Source organism: Poecilia latipinna, unplaced genomic scaffold (assembly GCF_001443285.1).
Source record: "Poecilia latipinna isolate Pla-1442-1.1 unplaced genomic scaffold, P_latipinna-1.0 Scaffold379, whole genome shotgun sequence".
In the NCBI taxonomy this organism is placed as follows: domain Eukaryota; kingdom Metazoa; phylum Chordata; class Actinopteri; order Cyprinodontiformes; family Poeciliidae; genus Poecilia; species Poecilia latipinna.
The window spans coordinates 307,818-331,766 of record NW_015112995.1 but is presented as its reverse complement, the minus strand read 5'-3'; the positions used below and the strand labels follow the sequence as shown (position 1 = coordinate 331,766).

The 23,949-nt window shown below is 38.1% G+C and overlaps 1 protein-coding gene and 1 long non-coding RNA gene across 2 annotated transcripts in view; one reads left to right on the top strand and one right to left on the bottom strand.

The window, feature by feature from the left end:
- LOC106950120 (uncharacterized) overlaps positions 1–172 on the bottom strand; it is a 16,742-nt gene extending 16,570 nt beyond the window's left edge. The window contains exon 1 of the long non-coding RNA XR_001425550.1: positions 163–172. This is a non-coding gene — a long non-coding RNA (uncharacterized LOC106950120). The remainder of the gene's footprint in view (positions 1–162) is intronic.
- LOC106950119 (ephrin-A5b-like) overlaps positions 1–23,949 on the top strand; it is an 88,677-nt gene that overhangs the window by 12,262 nt on the left and 52,466 nt on the right. The gene's annotated exons all lie outside the window — the stretch shown is intronic.

The following is a 23,949-nucleotide window of genomic DNA, read 5'->3' as shown; positions in this document are numbered from 1 at the left end:
AACATGTTTGCTTTTCATTCAGTGGGTAGAAAATCCAGAAGTTTTACTCAAGCAAGTGTAGAAATACTTCATAGTAAAAATACTCCAAGTACAGCGTAATAAAAATACTCCTAAAAGTTCATGTTGCCAAAAAAAGTTACTCATGTAAATGTAACTGGTTACAACTCAGCTCTGCATACAGGAAACAGCGAACTTGTTAAGTAAGTACAGATTTATTAAACGCGTATCGTAGATGTAAACAGCATCGTTCTGCTGCAGTTTGCCACAACAAATGTGGGAAAAAATCGCAGAAAAAACGTGGAAGAATAACTGAAAATCACTGGTTTTCCTCTTTCTCTCGCTCTCTGCACGCAATCGTTGCCATAGCAACTGACAACAAGTTACTTTTATGCACAAATCTATTTTTGTTTAAATATAAAATGAAGTGATCTGATGATGTCTTTTCCCTTTTTCAGTCACATAATTTAAACAGAATCTCTAAACCGTTTGAACAGAAAAATCGTTTGTGAATCGGATCGTGACTCTAAAAATCAGAATCACTAAAATATTCGTATCTGAGCTGAAAAGTCCTTTGGGATGATTCAGATTTTCCCACGTTGACCTCTGCTCCTCCGCTCTCTTTTTAATCTCCAGTTTGAGGCTGGGCGCCGTGTTTTTTTCGCGCCGGGTTGTGATAGTTTCCCAGCGGCATTGTGAGCAGCCCCATTTGCATTGTTCCCACTGTTTACCCTCGCTTTCCCCTCTCAGCCTTTTCCCGGCTCCCCGCCGCTCGGTTCCGCTCGGATTAAGAAACGGACACAAAAAAGTGAGAAAAAAACAGCCAACCACGTCCAAATATTGACTGGGACTCGGGACGGCGAGGTTTCTCCCAACGCCGGAGCGGCTGAAAGCGGCTATTGTTCGCCGCGGAGTCAGCGGCGCCTCCCTCCTCCTGCCACAGGAGAAATATATTTTAATATTTTAACATAAAACAACAAACTTTAATGTTTGGCCCCTATTTCATGAGTCCAACACAAAGATTCCATTTATTTTAAAAAAGGAAAATCTGAAAAGTGAGGCAGGCATTTGCATTTAGCTCCCTGGAACCCAGAACCGTATTTAAAGGATGTGGAACTGGAACCAGTTTATATTTATATTGATCATCAGTGGTGAACACAACTATCTACAAAGTTAGCAGCGCTAACCCTAAATCACTAATCATAAGCTTTAGCTGCGCTACCAACATGGTATGTAGCAGAAGCTATTGCTAATCTGATATATTAACATGGTATTTAGCTTCTGCTAAAGCTAAAGCGAATCACTAACATGGTATTTACTGGAAGCTAAGGCTAAAGCGCTTTACCAACATGGTGTTTAGCAGAACCTGAGACTGAAATGTTATACCAATGTGTTATTTAGCTAAAGCTAAGGCTAAAGCGCTACACCAACACAGCATTTAGCAGAAGCTAATGTACCAAATCATTATGATATTTAGCAGAAGCTATAGTACTAAATTCAACCACCGTGTGTCAATGACACCATGTGGTGCATCGTGGTATGTCGCCCCCTACAGGGTTAAATTTATCCATTCATCTCAGTTGATTAGCTGAATGGAGCTAAATTAGGTCAATCCTGGATAAAACCAGAATATGGAAAAGAGTTGAGACCCATTTGGAGTTTTGTCTTCTAAACACACAGAAGGAGTTGAATTGAACAGTTCAGATCGATCCATCCTCATGTTGTTGAATGGTCTAGTCCAAGTCAGGACTGAGAATGTGTGGAAAGACTCGTAACAGATGCAAATTGTGGTTCTGAGCTGTAAATGGACGACCCAGTTTTTCTAGATTGGGAGAATTTTCCACTCCTTTGTGTTTGTTGACATGAAACCCAGAGAAAACACAATGCCGTCTGCGGCTGCGATGAGAAAACTGTAGGAAGCTGCTGTGTGTGAGGGGAGGCTGTAACCCGAGGCGCCCGGGCCCAGGAGTCTGAAGGTGGGGTCACACTCCGCGTTTCCACCCGCAGGAAGCGTCAATCTCCAGAGGCATCAAAGGGAGCGCAGTGAATGTGATTTCCTGCCGCTGAGCGCTTCACAAACCGCCAATAAACAGAGGCAGAGCGCCGTCTTATCTCCCGTTTCATTACAGAAGCCCGCAGCATTATGCCTCCTTCGCCACACTTCATGTTGTCAGGTTGCCGATCAGTTTTACCCGACATAATCCACTCAGAGACTCGACTTTCTGGTCAGGTAAGCTGTGAATTTCACACTCGGCTTTCAGCAGCGGAGGGGAGGCGTCGTCATGAGGCGACACCCGACACCCCCCGTCCCCGCAGAGGTTAGCCGCCTGCGACCTCCCCGCCCCCCGACCTCCACACACCCTTCATGCTCTGACTAATAAGGCAAAAGGCCCGAGGCTGCCAGCGAGTGATTGACAGAAACGACTGACTGCTAATAAGAACGGCAGCTTTTATTGCTGCAGTTTGCGGCGCGGCAGCGGCTCTGTGGACACGTTAACAACCAAAACGACTTCTTACTGTTTAATTTTACTGGGTTTATAACTGGCTTTACACAAAAAAACATGCTGTATTTGCCAAAAATGAAATAAAAAGAATCATTACTCACAGAAATGACAAATTAAGTCAGTTTATTTCCCAGTGACTGTGTGACAAAAGACAAAACAACCTAATAAAGCATTTTAAAAGTGGTTTAATATGACTTTAAGGGGGAACACTTTGGTCTAAATTTGGTCTTAAATTGGATTTTTATTAAACGTAAAACACAGAAGAATGTTGCAAATAATTAGATATCTAAAAAATGACTTGGAGGTTATTTATTTATATAAAACAACATTCATTCTTCTTAATGAAAACATATTGTCATTTTTTAGTTCAAAGTATTTCAGCAAATAAATGTAATTACCTACCAAATGTTAGCGTTGAATAGCAAAACTCAGCACACTGGCTTGTGAGTGCTAACGCTGCTAACATTAAGGAAAAGATTATAAAATACTAAAGTTAATAACTTTAATATGTAGTTTATTTTTATATTTGTGGTAAATAAACATTAGTTAGCCTGTAACATTTCGAACTGATAACAGTATTTACAGCCGAATGCTAATGCTGCTAACGAAGCTAATATTAAAATCAACAGCCATTCTGTCAGGCTTTCTACAAGAGCCTGACAGTTTCCTGCAGTTTCCCACTGCAGGAAACTAACGAGTTCAATTAGCTACCTAGTAAACTCTCCATGCTAACCAACAAAAGGTGAAAATATCAGTTCTGAAATTTACAGAGGCCAGTTTTAATATAACAACCATCCAGAATAAAAAGCACATTCCTCGTAATAAGAGGTAATTTGTGGGTTATAACTGAATTTATTGGATTTAAAGTTATCAGAGACTTGGAGTCTCTTCGCTGGTATTTTTAATTTGTTTTTATAATGAATTATGAATTATAATATTAAATCTCGGATTTCATTTAGCCGCATATTATCCTCTGAAGACTTTATATTTCCCCGGTTCCATTTGCTGTGGTTTGGATCCATTTGGACTCATGATATCTGAGACATTATGATGCCTGATCAAGCTAAATCAACCCTTAAGTGAACTCCCACTGATAGATGTTGCTTATTAAGGCAATAAATCAATGGTTTCCTACTCTAGACTATAAGAAATGCATATAAAATAACTTCAAATCTTTGATGTTGAATTCACAGTTGGTCAGTAGAAAAGCCTCCAAATTTGGTCAAACTTCTAAAACCGCTGCTTACAAGAATGTTTGTTGAACTAATTTATCAAAGTTTCCAAGGACGCGTTTGAGTTCAGTTTCTGGAATCTCCAAAGAAGATGCCGCAGAGAGCTGGGAGTGTGAACTGAGGAAACAATGCCTCGATGCGACCCATTGTGTCCAGATGTGAAACAGTTTGGCTTCTTCAGGTCTAATCTCTGCCAGTCTCACCCCGCTGCACACAGCTTCACTTTTTCCTGCCGTTTTAATCTTAGTGGGGGCTTCTTTGTGTGTGTGTGTGTGTGTGTGTGTGTGTGTACTCTGCTAAATGCGAGTGGTGAAATGGCATCCCCTGTGTCTTTGTAGGCACCGGTGAGGGTATTAGCAAAGAGGCTCTAAGGGGCTTAAGAGGTCAGTCTTCCCTTTGTGTGGAGACACAAAACACTTCCTGTGGGACCCTTCACCCCTCTCTGTTCCTCACTCAGAAAGCCAAGCCCTGCCTGACCATTCACATTAATCAGCCTTAGCGCCTAATGACTGCAGGAAAGCCTCTGAAAAGTGCTTCCAAAAAGGTCCTAAAGAGCCACTAAGCTGCTAACAGACTGGCCACAGCTGATGCTGTTTGCAGGGCATCACTAAGCATCAAAGATAGGCGGCTGGGGGCTCATCCATCCCAACAGCTCCTCTTTAATCCCCACTAAATCTAATCTAAAACTTGAGCTGAGACTCTTTCAATCTCCTTGATGCATGAAGGTGTCGTTACAGGTAACCGAGCCACAAGGAGACTTTCAGTGCATCAAGAAGGTTTCGTTATAGATCATTTACCAATAAGGACGACTTCAATACACCAAGAAGTTTTCTGCATAGGTCACTGCTCTCCTTGAAGTTGCACTTTTACTCAACTGAGCTATAAGATCTGCAGAAAGAAGTGAGTTTTTTGGTAAGTGACCCAAAATAACAGCTTCTGTATAATGAAAGTTCCCTCTTAAGTCAATAAGGTCCCATTTGATGCATCAAGAAGGTGATCTAATACCTACAAAGACCCTTCAATACATGAAGACGTTGTCTTTTATAGGTCACTGCTCTATGATGATGCATCACCAAGATGCACTTTTACGCAACTGGGCTATAAGGATGTGCATCCAAAAAGTGTTTTGTTTGGTATTTTACCCAGAATGGCTCCTTCCATACATAAAGAAAGTTCCCCTTTAAAACATTGACCAATAAGGAGCCGTTCATTGCATCAGGTGGTTATATTTATAGGTCGCTACCCTATGATGACGCCTACAGAGCTGCACAAGGATAGAAAGTGTTTTTTTGGTATATTACCCTAAATATACCAAAAAAGAGTTAATTTTTATGTCATTTACCAATTAGGACCCATTCAATGCATCAGGTGGTTATATTTATGGGTCACTGCTCTATAGTGACATCTTAAATACATCACAAAGATGCACTTTTATGCAACTGGGCTATAAGTGCATCGGAAAAGTGTGATATTTGGTAAGGGACCCAAAATGGGACTTTAAATAAATCCTGAAAGTTTCCCTTTATGTCATTCACCCCTTACAACCTGCTCAGTCTATCAAGATGTTTTTATGGGTGACTGACTTGGACTTTTGCCTCTTTGCCATTTCATACATTTAAAGTTTTTAACTCTCTAAAAGTAGCTCGTCTTTCGCCGCAGGAAATTTTGTACCCACTGAATATTAGCTGGTTGATGGAAAACGTTTAAAACTGGAAATAATTTCCCAAATTCACAGGAAAGTTTTTATGCTTGTGGTGAGTTTAGATTTTTCTGAAATTGAGTTGAAGGTTAAATGGAAACATTTAGGGAGTAAATTCTGACCTATCGAATATTTTTCTGCTTTTATCAGCCATTTGCATCGTCGCCGTCTGACATTAACACACTTTCTGTATCCTGGTTGGTTCCAAACATGGTGGATGGAAAAACACCTGATTCACATTTTATCTTTTGTGAAATTTCAAGTTTGCTCAGAATTTGCACCATGATTGGCTGAAACAGTTAATGATTTTTACCATCTTGGTGACTTTTCATACTTTGATCAACTGGAAGAATTTAAATATGAATTTTAAAAACAACTCCTTTGGGTACGAAGGATCAATGAGACACCTGTTGTTCAGTTTCCACCTGCCTTTGTTTATATTTAATTCTAAATGATTTATGAATTAGATTTGATTTCATTTCTACTAATTTGAGAAAGAAAACGAGCCACGTTGGAAGCAGCTGGATTATGTATCTTAATACAAAAAGGAGCAAACGGCCAATAACTGGGGAATAATTACCCCCATTAAGGCTCATTTTTACCCGTTACGGTGAGGTTTTCATAGCTGTTTTGATCATCTACAGTTCAAAATAGTTTTCTATATTTTACTCAAAATGCAGAATGATTTGGCGAGTTCCAATATAAATTTCTTATCAATTTATTTAGAGTAAAAAAAGTAACAATATGTGAAGGAATATTTTAAATCGGGTAAATCTTTCCCTCCTCCTGGGTGTTTGGTATTTTCTGCTGTAAGGAAATGTAGTTTTATGACTGATTAATCCCGTCAACCGGAGTGGATTACTAGCTGTGATTTGATCAGAGGTCATAAAATGTCAGTTTTTAGATCAGATCCACAATCAATAGAAACAGAACAATCCAAAGTTTTGGGAACATGATGTGCAACTAAGTTGTGCTTTTTTACAATTTTGTCACAGTTTGTCTCCCTTATTCTTGAAACACAGGCAGTAAATTGGCTCAGAGTTTTGCTGAATGATTCAGAACTCAGATATTTTCTTTCAAGCGTCATTGAGTCGAATCTTGGACCTCAGTTTAACCGCTTCTGCGTCCAATTCGTCACTGTTTTTTCACTCTGAAAGGGAAAATCTTTGCTGTCTCATCTGGTTCAAGTAAAATGGAGGTAATGGGGATAAACTGGGGGCCACATCGTTCACAATTACCGCTTGATTAAAAAGCAAAGTCCTGATCATTCTGACAGCTTGGGTCCGTGAGTGAAAGTTTTCTGGAAGTGGAGAGTTTGTCAGTGCGGCTTTGGAGCGACGCCTGAAGCTGGAAGTGCGCAGGCCTTCTCGCTGGGACGATATTTCCTGATGCTTAATGGCTGCTGACTTGTAGCTTTCTGTGTTTCTTGGAGGGAATCAGGAAAAGCTGATGTGGGAGTGCATGAGTTTCCCAATGAATCAGGGTGACAAAGCTCTGGACGACCCAAACAGACCAGAACCTCTCGGATGAAGCGTCTTTTAGTTCCCAGACTGTGTAGCTCCTCAGGTATGAACCTTTTGTTGTGAATCTGATTTATCAGCAGTTTGTTCCCTGAACTTGGCCGGGCGGTCCGGACCTTCGTGTGGATCCGCGGCCCGTTGGAAGCCAAATGTGTTTCCTCATGTTGGGTTTCTGCTCACTTTGTGCTCTGGGACCCATGAAATATTCAAAACGCTGTTTGTGATCTCGATAGAGCTTTGAGAAACCTTCACACGCAACCAGGAGAAATCCAGGTCACGGCTTTAACACCGGGGTCGACGTTCCTCTTTCTTTTTTTTAAATTTGCTCCTTCGTTTAAACAAATCCCCTCCTGGACAGAATCACTTTAATAAAATTTATTTTGGACAGCTTAAACTTAACGGGTCATTAATCGTAATCCCTGACTCGGAACATCTCCGTCTTCTCCCTTTTCCTTCGGCGTCGTGCGGCGCAGCGCGGCAGCCATTTTCCAAGTTGGACTCCATCTTGTTTGAGGGAATAAAAGTAGGTTCAGAATCTCAGGACGTCAGACGAACGTTTCCTAATCTCTCCTGATCTGACGAAGGAGGAAAACCTGCAGCCGTTTTAGTCCTTTGTGTCGTTTCGGAGTCGTTAAAGTCAAACTGAGTCAAAGCGAAAATCTTTAACGTTTTTATTTTAGGAATTTACAAGTAAAAAAAAACATTTTAACGACTTAAACGTTTCTCAACTTGAGAAAATATTTTTGTTTTTAGTAGAAAAGATTTGTCTGTTTCTGTTGACAGTTTGGTTTAAAATTTAATATTTTTGCAACAATAATAAAAAACTGATGATGAAATACTGAAGTGAACTTTAACTTTCATTAATTTTATCTTTACTGTTTGATCAACGTTTTCAGTTCTCATTTCTAAAATGTATTTAAATATTTAGATGTAAATTAGAATTTTTTGTATGAACTTTTATCTTTTATTTGTGGCTAAAAATCACACAGGTTTATTACTCTGTGACATTTTAATATAAATCTCAGGTCTAAAAGTGGTGAAATTTAGATTTTAATAAAAAAAACCTTCAAGTAACAATATTTAGTTTCCTAATTCTGATTATAGTCGACCTTTTTTAAACCAAGGTCCAGGTAATAAAAGTTTTATTTATTTTGAGCGTCATCTTTTCATCAGTGCTCATCTCTGAGGTTATTAAGGATTATTTTAGTGAATATTTGCTAGAATTTATTTCTGTTTAATTGGATATTTTGTTTCTGAACATTCAATTTGTAGATTAAAATAATTATTACAAAAAGTATCAATAAAAACTTTGTTTTGGATCAAGTTCAATGTCAAATTTCTATGAACATAATGAATAAAATTCATGGCTAATAGAAGAAAATTAATGTTTGGTAAACTTATTATATAAATGTATAAAGAATAAACTGCTCTGGAGCCACTAAAATAATGAACGTTATTAATTATTTATTTGTCAATACACAGCAGACATTAATCAATCATTAATCATTAATGTAAATATTTGCTGCAGCAGTTAAATCCAGTTTATGAATAAAAGCAAATTAAAAGTCAGTTTTCACAAACATGTAAATAAATATTCCCCAGTTGTTCAAATTTTAGTTTTTTGTAATTGTGAAAACAGTAACTTTTATACAAACTGAAATTATGTTATTAAATCTCAAAATAACAAATAAAAACATTGAAGTTTGGGATCCGGAGAGTTTTTATCGATTTTTATCGAATTCGGATATTTTTGACTGAATTTTGCTTCAATTTTAAAATTTATGGGGATTTTATTATTTCCGGCTTTTTCTTTTGTCTTAAATTGAACAATTCAAACAATTATTATGTTAAGTTGATATGTTTACAAATTTGAAGAAATTTCAGTAGCAAAATTTGGCAAAACCTAAAAAGGTTAAAGGTTAAAGGTCACTGAAGTGCTGAGTGTGGAAACGTTTCTCAGCATCATAATGACTCTGGTTGAATGTTGGAACAATGTTTCCATTTGTTTCAAAACCGTTTCATTTGTCTAAAGCTCTAAAGTTTATTATCAAATAACTAAATTATAAAGTTATTTAGCTACTAAGTCAAATGTAAAATTATGCTAAGCTGTTAAATTTAAGCAGGTCTTTTGCATTACATGAATAAACACATTTATACAAAAAGTTTTGGTCCAACTGGTTGGTTCTGCTTAATCAGTTAAGTTTATTTGTATGAACCATTTCAGAAACGAGGCAGTTCAAAGTGTTTCACATCATAAAACCCTCAGACAAACAACGACTGAGAAACAAACGTTACGTCGTCATACATTTACTGGCTAAGTGACAAATTTCTGTGTTGTGTAAATTTGAACGATACATTAGGAGCAAAAAGAAATGCTGAGTTTGCTTTTGTCTGAATTTGAATGTAGAGACTCGTATTCGTGTTTATAACACCAGTTTTCCAAACTTTTGTCACCAGATTGAAAGTCCAAAATCAGCATTTTTACCAAAACCACGGTTAGTTTGACATTTGCCTTCATTTTTTACATCTATTTAACCTTTTGGGCCAATTATTTGCCATTTTCCTGGTTGGTTTTGGTTCATTTCCAGCAATAAAAATGATAAATTTCTTTTCCAACCTTTGTTGCGAGACGCCCAGCTGAGAAGCTGCTGGAACGACTTAATGCTGCAAAAACACAAAATCTACCAAGTATTTCTGGTCTAGTGCAAGTTTCTCTTTACACTTGAAATAAGACAACTTGACTTAAAAGTAACTTTTCATGAAGCTATAAGAGCTTGTTTTAAATCAATATTTTATTTAACTTTGATAAAATGTTATAATAATCTGCCAATGGAACCAGAACGTCTCTGTCAGTATTAAGGAACCAGCCTAAAACAAGCTCCTATGTCTTGTTTTAAGGTTATTTTGTGTTATTTTTAGAGTGCTGAGATATTTGCCCAGGAAACCAGAAATACTCGGTAAGATTTTGTGTTTTTGATATTGTAGTAAATTTTACATTTAAGATATAAACTGGACGTGGAAATCCTACAATGAAACAATTAGTGTCCATTTCAGCTGCATGGCCAAACTTGCACCATTTTTCAGGGGCCACACGAACCCATTTCAAGGGCCACATACGGCCCCTGCACCGCGCTTTGAACAGCGCTGTGCTACAGGAAAGCTCCTGTGTTTGGTTTTATTCCCAGTGTTCCCAGTTCCAGTCTCTCCTGACCTACTAACACATTGCTGGTGCTGCTGGTGTTAGCTTTAGCATTAGCCTCGCGCCGCCGATCCCCCTCCTCCTTTCATGTCTTGGCTCCATCAGGGCCCGGAGTTATTCTAGTGCATAATTGATGGAGGAGTTAGAATAGCAGAAGTAATGCGATGAGAGGGTGCAGCCAGGCGGAGCGGGGGATCGCGTGCGGCGGGCTGCAAACATTGCAGGGGACGAGAGGAGGGCATCTGGCGTAACAGGTCGCCGACTCGTCAGCCATCTTGGCCAATCACGACCCTGCTCTCCTCGACCAATCATGCGTCTCCACAGGAGCAGAGTACTACATCCTCACTGCTCCTTTATTCTGGTGGTTTTAAGTTCCAGATTGTCTCACCAGGCTTTGTTTTGCTCTCTTTAGCTCGGTTTTGGGTTTTCAGAACCAACATGGTGGATATCACACCTAGACGAGCCGCTACAAAGAGAAGCCGCTTTGTCTCGCCAAACAAAAGAGCCGAGGTCAGATAACCTGGCTTCGTGGCTTCAGAGACACCGAGCGGCTCGGCAGGGAGCAGATCAGAGGAAAAACTGATTTCACAACAAAGAAACATTTAAAACAAACAAGTTTTTACGCTTTAGAAAGTTAGAAACTCAGTCATGAGGCTGTAATTTCCACCGTTTGGCTCATTTAACTGAAAACAGATTTTTTTTTTACATTTAAAGGATCAAATGGGCGAAACCTTGGTGGTGCTCAAACATTTTTAATTTAAAGTTTTTCTTATAAATTATCACACTATTTTATTATTTATTGTTTAGCTTTACAGTATTTAATTAAAAAAATAATATTAATAGGAAATCTTTTTTATTTTCTTTGTCACATTTTGGAATGATTTGACTTTTCACTAACTTTTTTACATATAATTTTATTATTCTGCTATCATGTCCAAAATAAAGTGAAATTAATTTTAAAATATTTTTATTATTATTTTCAAATGACTTATTTTTATTTTTGAAAGTTCAATATTTTTACTATTTTTTTAAATCAACTTCTCTTTTTAATTTTCAAACATTTTATTATTGTATTTATTGCTGAATTGTTTCATCTTAATTCCAAAGAAAATGCTAAAAAAGTTTATTTTACCAATAAAACTGAGGGGATTATTTCTTCTAGCTAAAAGTTTGTTGAGGAGAATCAATTAGAAACTTGTTGCCTTTATTTTCATCGGTTCGTTTCCTTCCCCTCCCGGTTCGTCTCTAATGAGGATTTGTTGCAGGCAGAGAAAGTTTCGAGCTGCTTGGCTCTCCGTAGTGAAAACGGTGAGTTTCGTGGAGCTTCGTCTCGCAGACGGTAGCTGAAGTCGCCTGGAAATCTCGGATCTGTCCAAGCGGAGCACTTAGACCCGGAGTGAGCCTATTAAGATCATAAAATGCAGCTCATAAAGATGTTTTATTTGTTTCCTGAGTGTGCCGGCTGCTTAGGTTTCCATCAGAAACCTTTATGGCTCGCTGCTCATATTTCTGTCTCTGGACGGAGGTGAACATTAAGTTTTAGTGGACTTCAGTAAGTAGCTAAGTCTGGTCACAGAAAGTTCACTGATCACTTTTTCTTCCTGAATGGACTCATAACTGCAGAGTGATGCTTGTTAAATGACTGTTGGTCACATTATGATGTTTTTTAATGGTTGGTGGAATAAAATGTCTGACTTTAAAAACCAGACAGATCAATAAACAACAACCAACGTCAGAAACGCACAGAAAACCTGTTACAACATATTTTAAAAGATTTCTGGAACATTATAGATATCTGCACATAAATTCTGTTTCACTTTTAAAATGGAATTTTCTGAAAAAATAATTTTAAATAATAAGTTACATGTAATGCATAACATACAAATATAGTTTTCATCTGGATTTTTCATTTAAAATGTTCGATACAGAAAATAAACGTTAATTAGAAGGTAATGCAAGAAAACAGTAAAATATTAGAATAACTAAATGATCAATCAAGTTAATAAATAAGTAAAAAATATGGATATAGGATGAACTAAGAAATATAACACTAGTGATCAATTTTTCACTCTGGCGTAATTTGTAAAGGTATTTTTTACCGACGTTGAGGCGTTGACGTCTTGGACTTTAACTTTACACGATAAATCAAATTAACAAATAAGCAAATATGTAATAAAGCTTAAAAAACAAACTAAGAAAAATACTTGAAAACTATATTTCACGATGGCGTAATTTATAAATATCTTATATGTTTTTTAATCGATGATGAAGCTTCTAGGTCTAAAACTTTAAACGGTAATTTAAGTTAATAAGTAAAAATGTAATTTGGTAACTAGCGAAAACAAAGAAAATATATAAATAAAACTAGCGAACTATTTTTACTGCCGTCATTTGTAAATATTTTATATTTTAAATTGTTGAGACATTAACTTCTTCTGCTAAAAACTAAATTTATTATTTTTATCGCATTTTCTGTTTGCTTTGATTGTAAAAAAAAACTTAAAGATTAAAGTAATAAATAATAAAAATAGTAGATTTGATTTAAAATGCCCTTTATATGTGGATATCTCACGGGTTGAAGATTATAATTATGGTTCTTTATTTTTTAAATACAGATATTTAATATTTAACGTAACATTGAAAAGATAACCGAAGTAAATGAAATGAATTTAGTCTATTGAGAAAATATTAAACATAAATGGAGCAGAATCGCTGAAAAAGAGATTCTGATTATTTTACGTTTTCATTCAAACGTCATTAGACATGAACTTGTGCAGCTGTTGACCCACATATGAAGAAAATGTTTAATTTTCTGCTGTAATATCTCCTCCTCCTGTCGCTGCTCCTCAGTTTCACGTCTCGACGCGTCGCTGAAGATCTGATTGAAGAGAGAAACGCATCAGGCTGGAGATGCTCCTGTGGTCACATGGTCTCCTTCCTGTCGAGCTCCAGACACGCGATGCTCAGGGGGGTTGGAGGAGCCGCGTCACCGCCGTACGGAGGCCGGCCCGCTCCAAACTTTGCCCAGCAACCGAGCCGCTCGCTCACGGTTGACACACTTTTTACTCTGCGCAAATTTTCACCTCAAATTTGTTTAAAATGTTTAAATCTGTTTAATCATGACACAAAGATTGACAAAAAATTAGTTTGCTACCAGAAAAATGCCAATTCAATCCACCGTTTTTTAAAAACAAACAGGTTGAGATCCAACCAATCAGGGCGATTCGTAGTCGTTTGGTAGCCAATGAGGTGCGAAGCAGCTGAGCCCTGATTGGCCCCTGGGAGCCCGGATAACCAAACCTGCACCAGAAACGCCAGCGAGGAGATAATGATGGCCTGAAGGAAGCCAGGCTGGTTTAATGCGACGTGATTAGCCGTTGCCGTGGCAGCAGCGTGTTGCCGTGGCAGCAGCGTGTTGACGCGTTCGGTCACTATGAGCTCCGACGAGGACGGGAAAATCAGCTTCCTGTCAATTTACTGCTAGATATCTGCCATGAATTTTAAATATCTGCACACATGAAAACACCTGGACAGAAACTAAAGAGTTAAATTCGATTTTATTCAGATTTTTAGTGTCGATGGAGAAAAACGAATTCTCCAGCTTTAAGTCAATATGGAAACACGTTCAGTCTGCAAATCATGGGAAGACCTAGTATTGTAAAAATTAAACTTTTTTAAAAAATTCACAAATAAAAAAACTATTAAAATGATGTAATATTTTTAGTTTTATGAATTACTAGAATTTTTGATACATTTTTAAAGTTTGTTTATTAAATATAGCATAGCATTGTTTGAATTTTTAAAACTTTTCAGCTGTAATCTTGTTGCTAAAAAATTCCAGTTAAACTTGATAATATTTGTGAAAATTAAACATTTTTTTCGGTAAAGTTGTAGCGTTTGCAGAAACCGTGTAAAATATATGTCCAATCATCACCTAAAGCCTTAAATATCAGTTTTGATGCAGAACTTCTAAAACTGGAGCTTTTTATCGTGTTTAATATTTAATGAAATAAATGAGAAAGTTTCAGCTTTATGTCAGATGTATGGTGTATTAATAGAAGTAAACAAGAAAGTTGCATGAAAGTTAAATAAATTGCTGGAAATTCTGCAAAAATCCTGCTGAAATTTTAAAACGTAATCTATCTTTTCAATTGTTCAGTCAAAATCCAAAAATAGTTGCTTTACTCATTTCTACAATGCCAATAAAGATAATTAACTGAATATTTAGATTTTTTCTAAAGTGGATCATTGTGATGTAATCTGCAATATATTTTTGAATTCAGTTGATTTTTTAAAATTATTTTAAAAAGTACAAAATATTTTCCCGCTAGAGGTTTAGTTCTTTGGTAATGGTGTCAGTTTGAAGCTATATGGTTTTCAGTTATATATTTTGTATTGATTTTGTAGTTTGCAGTTATATATATGTTTTGTTTAATAAAATGTTCAAATGAAAATTTTTGAAATTATATTTTTTTGTCCATCCAAACATTTTTCTAATGTTAAAACTTTCTAATAAAAGTTTTGTGGAAAAAATGAGTATTTTATCCTAAAGGAATGAATTTAATGTAAAATCTTAAAATTTAACATGGAAATTAAAGTTTCCGAAATGATTAAATGAACTTTTTACTGCTGCATTCTGAACTTCCTCGTCCCTCCCGACCCGGATCGCCCGGCGTTCGTCCTGTTCGCTCTTCTGATCCGAAGTTTGACCCAGTTTTTCTCCTCCTCGCTGTAAAGTCTCGGCTGCGTCGGTTTAATTTGCTGCCGGTTCTGCGGCTGCAGGCGCGTTTAATCCGCCTGGAGAAGCGAGTCTGCAGACTTTGGGGAGACGGTGGGATCTCGCTCAGAGGCCACGCATGCCTGCACACACATGCAGACTCGTGAGCAGGGTGTCTGTCGCATGTTTATCCTGTAAGTCAGCTGTTTGATCATAATTTGTGATTAATCAGCCGTGAGAGCTTTTGAATTAAGTGCAGCTTTTCATGTCAGGGGAGCTGCAGCCTAATCCGTCTGGCCTTTCTTCAAGCGCTTCGTGACACAGAGCGACGCGACTGAGCTGCTGGTTTCTGTGGCCTCACTGGAGTCACAGGTGTTTCTGCGGAGCGTCTGGCTGATTTTTCTGTTTCTAAAAGTCGAGAAGGAGAAAAAAAATGATGCAAAAAATCCAGATAAATTACAGAAGTGCAGCTTTCAGTTTGTCTCCTGACACATAGGAAGCATCAAACCCATGGAGGAAGGCGCTTTGGTCAGGGAGAGCAATGTTTGACGTTGTGGCTCACGCAAGGGAAACACGGTGTTGGCAGCATCATGCTGTGGGGGCCGAGGCCCCGATGGAGCTGTAGGCTGTAAATGTCTTCAGACCAGAATGGAGGTTCAACTTCCAGCAGGACGATGATCATCAAATTACAGCCAGAGACGCAATAAAATGGTTTACATTAAAATATATTAGAATGGCCTAGTCAAAGTCCAGTCCTAAAATGTGATAAAATGAGAAAATGTGTTGGCCTATCACATTATATTACATTAAATCACATAAAACACATTGAAGTTTGTGGTTTTAATGACAAAAACAAAGTAAAACACTAAAACTATCAGGATTGTTTCTTTTAGCTCTGTAGCGTTAGCAGGACTGCAGATGCTAATTAGCTTTTGCTGTAATCTGATGCGGCGCCTCGAACGGTGACATTTGTTCCAGCTTGTCCCTTTTAAATAAAGTTAATATCATATATAATGTTTATAATTAGCACTTTACGGTTAGCGCAGCTAACGTTTTAACTAGTGATTAAAGTTTTTATACGTCTGTAACCAGATTGTTGCTGATTTCTTTCTTATCGAACAGATTTGTTTGTTTTTTACTCAAATAAATGTAACTTCTTCCAGGAAACTCTGTCACTCTTGATTTTTCTCTCTTGAGTTGAACATTTTCTTTGTTTCTGTCTCAGAAGCTCAGCTTGTTCGGCTCGGTTCTGACTGAAACGATTCCTCCTCCTCCTCATCATGCGAGTCCAGCTGGCGTTGAAACGCGTCGGAGCCACTCAGCATGGCGTGTCCTGGGCTCACCGGTTCCTCCCCACAAACTGCCCCCCTTTTGTTGTGGCTGCAGAATGGATTCGACGCGTGTGAAACCGAACGTGATACCAGGGGCCCGGGGGCTCATTATTCGCCCGTGTTCTCACGGGGCGAGTGAAAAATCGGCCCTTTGTGTCGGGGAAGAAAGAGCCTTCCTCTGACCTCATGGTTGCGCGGCGTAATGTCAAAAGGCCCAGCGGTTTGTGCGGCGAGGCCACACCCACTGCGTTGAAGCGCCGCTCATTCCTGCGGAGGAGGAAAAAAAGCCTCCTTGTAAACAAATGTTTGGATCCCACATGGTGTACCACCACTAATTGGACCTTGGCTGCCTCAAACCGGCGTTTCTGCGAATCCAGAAAGTGCATTTTCAGTTTGCTGTCCCCTCTGAACCAAACTGCTGCTTTCCAATTAGGCGAGCGCGTTTTGGCATCCGCAGGTTTCACATATGAAGCATCGGATGAGAAGCTGCTGAGGCAAAGGTGGTTCAGCCTGGAAACGTTTCATCAGCAGAGCGAAAAACAGACATGATCATATGAGAATAAAGTCAATAATATGGAAATAACAGTGATAATAACAGAATAAAGTTGTAATAATATGAGAATGAAATCATCATACGACCAGAATAAAGTCATAATAGTACGAGAATAAAGTGATTTTACCGCGTTATCTTTTATAAAAATTAACACATGCTGAAAATATCTATGTAAAATCTTTTGTTTTGGTGTTTATGAATATTTATGAATCTATTAATCATGTAGTGTGATCAGCCTTCAGCTAATCACACTACATGATCATCGTAGCGGCTACGCTAGTCTGCAAAGTGACGACAGCAAAAGTTGGGAGAAAACATCAGAATCAGTCACTTTATCAACAACAAATTCATTTTTTTGAAAACTGATATGTTCTGTTGAGTATCGTTACTGAATCGATGTTTATATAACCACAACCTTTCTGATTTATCTACATTAAAACTGATCAAAGTATGAAAAAACTAAAACTACTACTATATCAAATGAAAACTAAACTGAAACTAAAACTAATAAAAACTAAGAGTCGCACTGTAAAAACTAATTAAAGTAGAGACACCTGCTGGGCGAGGAGCCCATTGTAACTGCTATCAGTTCTAGTTACACTTCAAATTAGAGAAAAGAAACTTAAAAGTAACTTTTCAGCAAAATAAAGTAAATAATTACTTAATCTTGCTGAAACGTGCTTGTCCATTGACAGATTATTTCACTTATAATCAGACGTTTTTCCATGTTATGTGAAATAATCTGCAGGTAGAATTAATACGTTTCCATCTGGATCGATTAATTATTTACAAGCTCCTGTTTCTTGCTGAGAAGTTGCTCATAAGTTAGTTTTGTCTTTTTTTAAGTGCACTGAGACGTTTGCACTAGAGGCCAGGATATCTGGAGGTTTCGTGTCAGGTTGGATCTGGACCCGGCGGTGGTCCTCCGTCCAGCTAACCTCCTCCGCGCCGGTTAGCGCCTCCTTGTTAGCCAGGAATGTGGAAGCGCCCCATTTCTGCTCAACTTCATGGGAAAAGCGTCGCTCCATCGTGGAGGAAGAAGCGATAATGGATTAAGTGTCTGCTGTTTCCCACCGGGGATCGAACCTCGCCCCGCCTCCATCTGCAGAGCGGCTAATGGCCACAGCTAGCATAGCGCAGCTTTAGGCCCTCGTCCTCCGCCATGAACTTGGCTTTCTTTGCCCCATTCATGTCAGCAGGCCCTGGCGCTCTGGTTGGGCTTTTTAAGTGTGTTCGCTTTGGACGGCGATGAAAGGACGGAGGGAACATGGGATCTTAAATCACTTAATGAGGGGAGACAGGCAGCGCTTTTGTCCGGCTTGTTCTGGGGCTGCGTCCAGCCAGCGGCCTGTAACGGGCTCTGACACCTCGCTTCGCTGCGTACCCACAGTGTGTGTGTGTGTGTGTGTGTGTGTGTTGGTGCTACGCCAGCATTGCTTCAGTCTGCGTCCATTTTTCACTCCTCATCTCATGGTTTACCCTCGGTTCCTGCCTGCTGGTCTGCTCAGCTCTGTGGATCTGGGGAGCAGGAAGCGTTTTCCTGCAGGCGGCGAGGGCGGAGCCCCGCGGTCGGGGAAGTGTCGTCGGACGGCGGCTGAATCCCTGCGGCGGTTTTGGCCTCGGCCGTCAGTTTGCATGTGCTGATGGAGAAGGAAGGGAAAACCCAGAGCAGGAAATAAACAAGAGGCAAAGATATAAAGAGTTTTACTTCATATTTTAGCTTTATTTAGTCCAATTCAGTGAGTTTTCATTAGTTTTTAGAGTGTTTGATAATAACTAATAAAAACTAGCAGAGTGGAGAGCCCATAACTTGTAAGAGTATAATCAATATTAGTTTATCATCTGCATATAATATAACATGGAATAATTTGGTGGTAGAAACAAGATGTGGGTAAAGTTCACAACAATTTTACTCCATAACAGCAGCAACACTAAAACATGTTTCTTAGTAAAACGTATTTGGCAAAAAGTTACTGAAGTACTGAGTTACTGATCAAATTATCAATCATTTAATATTTAAAATTACATCATTAGATGATCAAAATGTAAAGTTAAGTGGGAATTTTGGTATTTTAAGGACCAAAACAACAATAATTCATATAAGGAACAAAAAAAATCAGGCAAAAGAAAATGATTTTTTCCATAAAAAACTTTAACAGAAACATCTGGTCTGTCTGGTGAAGTTTTGCTTAAAACATGTTTGTTCTTCATTCAGATGGTAGAAAAGTAAAGATACTTCATGGTAAAATTACTCAAGTAAAAGTAAAAAGTACATTTTCTCAAAAAAGTTGGTCACCGAGCCGCCATCTTGGTAGGCAAACGCAGCACAAAGCAAAGCTGGAGCTGAGAGGCTTTGAGACCAAAATGAAAGAACGTCGACTTTCCTGACTGATAGATGAATATAAATCAATTATTAACTGATAGATTAACATCATGATGACTCTGACCATCAAAGAGGTCAAAAACAAAATAATATCTGATTTTCTTTCCTAACCATTAAATATTGTTGATTTATTTGATTTGTTTATGTTTATAAATCTGGTTTAAGTCCAGCTGATAAATCCTGCTCATATTTATAAATTCATCTGGTGTTTGTAAATCCATTTGTTTATAAATTCAGCTCATGTCTATAAATTCAGCTTGTGTTTGTGAATTTGGTGTTTATAAATCCAGTCTATATTCATAAATCCAGTTGTGTTTGTAGATCTGATGATGTTTATGAATCCTGCTGGTTTTAATAAATTCAGTAGTGTTTATAAATCCTGCCAGTTTTTATAAATTTAGCTCGTTTATAAATCTCGGCAGTGTTTATAAATTCTCGCAGTGTTTATAAGATTTGTTTTTGGAACGATTTTTATAAATCAGACTGAAATATTTGGTCAAATCTCTGACTGTTTTCCTCTGTAAATTGGTCATCAAGCACAAAATAAGGTTGTGTTTAGATCATCTTCCAATTCCTTCATACATTTTTCTTTTATTTGTGTTTTTTTTAGTAATTTGATGTGTTGCAGTTTCTCTTCCATCTCGAGGATTTGTACAAACAGCCACTTATGGAAAATTCCCCCTGTGACGTTTTTGGTCAAACGTCAGTGGAAATGTGGTTTCTGATACGTTTTCTTGGAAATAAAATGAAAAGGGGAAAAACTGGAATAAATTAATGTGGTTCTTTTAGAAGTTTCTGCGTCGTGTTCATCATTTCACAACGTCTTTTTGGACCGACTTCGTTTTATAAATGGACCTGCTGATCAGGAATCCAGTCATTTTTTAAAATAATTTGTGGAAGACGTGAAAGTTTTTCTCCTCCTTTCATCCTGGTAAAGTGATATTTTTATGGTTTAATTGAAAATGTGCTGTTTGATACGGTTTGAAGTGATGAAAGAGGAAAACTATTAATGATTTCATGACGGCCAAAACAAATCGGAGGAGGTCAAAGGTTATCTGGGAGGAATTTGTTTCATTAGTCATGTTGTGACAGGAAAACCTTTTTGGACTCTTTATGTTGGATTTCTTTCAAATATGAGTCCATCTTATGAAAACTGTTAAAACCAGAACGGACTTTAATTTACAAGTTAATATTTTACAATTTATCTGTATTATGGGTTTTTTTAAAATTAATTTTAGGTGATTAATCAGAACATAATAGTTTTTTCTTCTTTAATAGCATTTAGTTTTCAAAACTGGCCTTTAAAATAAATAATAATCATTCATGTTTTCTGTCAGTATTACTCAGGAAGCTGCTTTGATCGCCAGAATAAACCTGTATTTCTAATATTTTCTTGTTTTCTGTGAAAGCGTCGCTTGTGATCAGGATTTTCTGACTCTTCAGCTGCTCTCCTGTCCGTTCGCCTGCCTGTCGTCCGTTTCCAGTCTTCCCATCACTCTGCCTCACGTCTCTCTCCAGTTTTCCTGACATCTCTTCCTGCGGTGAGCGTTAGCGCCTCCGTGGCTGTGTGGATTTGTCACTTTTTGCTGCTCGCTCTCTTTGATTTCCTCCTGCTTCCTACCACCAACTGTCTCGTTTCCCTCGTTCACACGGCTGCCTGCATGCTGGTGTAGCTACAGGACACCTTTTAGTGTTTCACCACTGCCTCGTTTGCCAACTTGGTTTTTTTTTGAGAACCAACCATCATTAGCACTCCAGCTTTTCAGGCGCTACTACTTAGCAGGCTGGGGATGAACTGCTCTCTCCTGCAGCTCATGTGCGGCTCACACATGTGTGAGTGATTGCGTGTTTCTAAAAACCCAGAGATTTATATGTTGTTCTCAATTTAGCCTGAGTGCAGCCGATTGTTGGCCGTCGGACCTCTCTGTTCCCCTCAGCTGGCTCCGGTCCGGCTCTTTTCACAGCCATACAAAACAAGAGGAATGCAGCAAAGTTCCCATGGTAAATCACATTCGCATTTACATACGCAATGCCTGGCCAGGAGGCTCCTAACATTATGGGACGGTTTGGGGTTTTGGCCCCCCAACATGGAAGTCCATTAAAAAACCATAATGGTTTTCTCTGATGTCGCTGTAGGTACCAGAGGATTTACAGCTAACAAGAAAACGCTTTCCAAATGTTTGTAATGCGAGAAATTAGTTCGAAACACTTATTTACATCAGCTAAATTAGGTAAAGTTAGCCAAACTAGCTAACTATAGGAAGCAATGTTAAGAAAACTTTAATATTTAACTTTAAAATGCAGTTAAGGATTAAATTGTTTGATGTCTTTTTAATATTCAGTTTCTGGTTGTTTTTGTGTTTTGATAAAACTAGACGCTGCTTTTATTAATGTAGTAAAAATGTAAAAACACAACTTTGAACTTGGCTACTAGAATAGTTTTAACAATAAAGTCAAATCTTTAAATGTATCTTAATATTATAAATCTTTAAATAAGTGGTGGGACTGAATAAAATTTTAACTGAGTTAATTTCAGGGTCTGTAATTAATTAATCGCAGATTATTGAAAACTATTTATCGACAAAAAAGCTAAAATTAACCAGTTGGGTTAGAGACGTCGCTTGTGCGTCTGATTTAAAGGAGAACCAGAAACATGCGAATATAAAGGTTCCGCTGGGAACTTTAAAAAAAAGTAATTAATTGCACTAAAATCTGTATAATTATTTAATTGAAATGAACTGGACCAACTTTAAAACTCATATTTCTTTAGTAGAGGAACTTCCAGTAGCTTTAGTGTTTTTGGAAGAGAGTCAGATGGAGGAAATGCTGGATTTTCTGGATATTTGATATGATAAATAAATAAAATACCAACCAAACCACCTTGTGTAGAAGTGGCTGCAGGAGCAGAGCCTGCTCAAAGTTTTCCTGCTGCATTCCTCACAGCAGAAATGAAACGTTTTTAGAGAAAAGCTTTCTCCTTCGGGTCCCCTGACCTTTTTCCACCTGTTGGGCTCCAGACTCAACGGCATTTAGAGAGAATAGCTTCACGCTGCCAAGCCAACCCTGCAAAGTGCTGCATTGAATTTGCAAAGATAAATATGGACCCTGGTTTGTGCGTCCAGACATTGTGAAACCCCCCGCCGTCCGAATCGGGCCGCCAGGCCCATGAGAAACCCGCGACTTGAAAGGCGTCGTCTGCAAACCAAGGAAATTCTGCTGACACCTAATCAGAAAACGGAGCGCAGACGGGGTGGAAAACGGTCCGGCGCTCACAGCGATCGCCCCGGGTTATCTTGAAGGAGCGTGACCTTTGTGACACTGATAGGATTGGAGACAAAGGAGGCGCTTTCACCATCTTTCTTCTTTACAAGCTTTCCTTTTGGGTGTGCGATGCCGAGGGACCGGAGGTGACGGACGTCTCCCCGACTCGCCTTAATGGACTTTTTAAAAGTCCCTGAGATTAAACCGGTGGTAAAACTAACCGCAAACATAAAAAAGACAAAAACTCTGAGTCCTTCTGGCTCTGCTGTCCGGTTTGCAGCCCAACGCTGCAAAAACACAAAATCCTACCGAGGAATTTTACTCCAGTTTCTACTGCAAATATCTTAGAACAAAACAAACTTATAAGTAACTTTTCAGCAAGAAATACGAGCTTTTTTTTAAGTCAGTCATTCCTTAATATTGATAAAAAGTACTAGTTCTTGGCAGGTTATTTAACATATTCACTGGTAACTTATTTCCCAAGTTACCAGTGAAATAATCTGGCAAAAGAAAATATTAATTTTTCACCAACATTGAGAAATTATTGACTTAAACTCATATTTCCTGCTGAAAAGTTGCTTGTTAGTTTTCTCTCATTTCAATTGTAAGATTTTGTGTTTTTGCAGTGCAGAGGAGGGTAAAGTACCCAAACATTTACTCAACTCAGAGTACTACCTCAACATACTTTTACTCAAGTAAGAGTAAAACGTAGCCATCTAACAAATTACTATAAAAGGTACAACGTAGTAAAAATGTTCATAAAAGTAAAATTTTTCCCCAAAAAAGTGACTCATGTGAATGTAACTGGTTGGTTCTTATTTCCAGAGGTGAGCAGAGAAACAAAAAGTAAAAGTAAAAAGTATTTGGTAAAAAGTTACTCAAACACTGAGTAACTGATCAAATTATAAATCATTCAATATTTTAAAATTACATCATCAGATGGACCAAAATATGAAGGTAAGTGGAAATTTTGGTATTTTAAGGACAAAAATGACAATAATTCATATAAATAATAAAAAAATAACAAAATCAGGCAAATTATTTATTTTCCCAAATCAGTTTCCATCAATAAAAAACTTCAGAAACTTTAAGAGAAACTTCAGGGGTGTTTCTGTGTTTTTGGTTAAAACATGTTTGTTTTTCATTCAGTGTTTAGAAAATCCAGAAATTTTCCTCAAGTAAGAGCAGAAATACTTCATATTAAAATTCCTCAAAGCAGAGCGTAGTAAAAATAATTTTTCTCTAAAAAGTTACTCCGGTAAACGTAACTAGTTTCTGCCCGGCTCTGTCGACACCCAGTAAAACGTCCCATAAAATGTGTTTCTCTTTACCTCCTGAAGCTGGTCAGAGCTGGAGGCCGACCAGTAAAACCCGCCTCTCCTCTTCTCTCACGTCTTGCTCTCCTCTGACAGAGTTTTCTCATGTCGAGCCAAACATGTGAGTCCGTTTTACCGCAGCGCTCAAACAGCTGATGAGCCAGAAAACACTCGGTGCAGACAACTGTTTATTTTATTTACTATCTACGGAGAGCGGCTGTTCCTGATGAGCTGTTT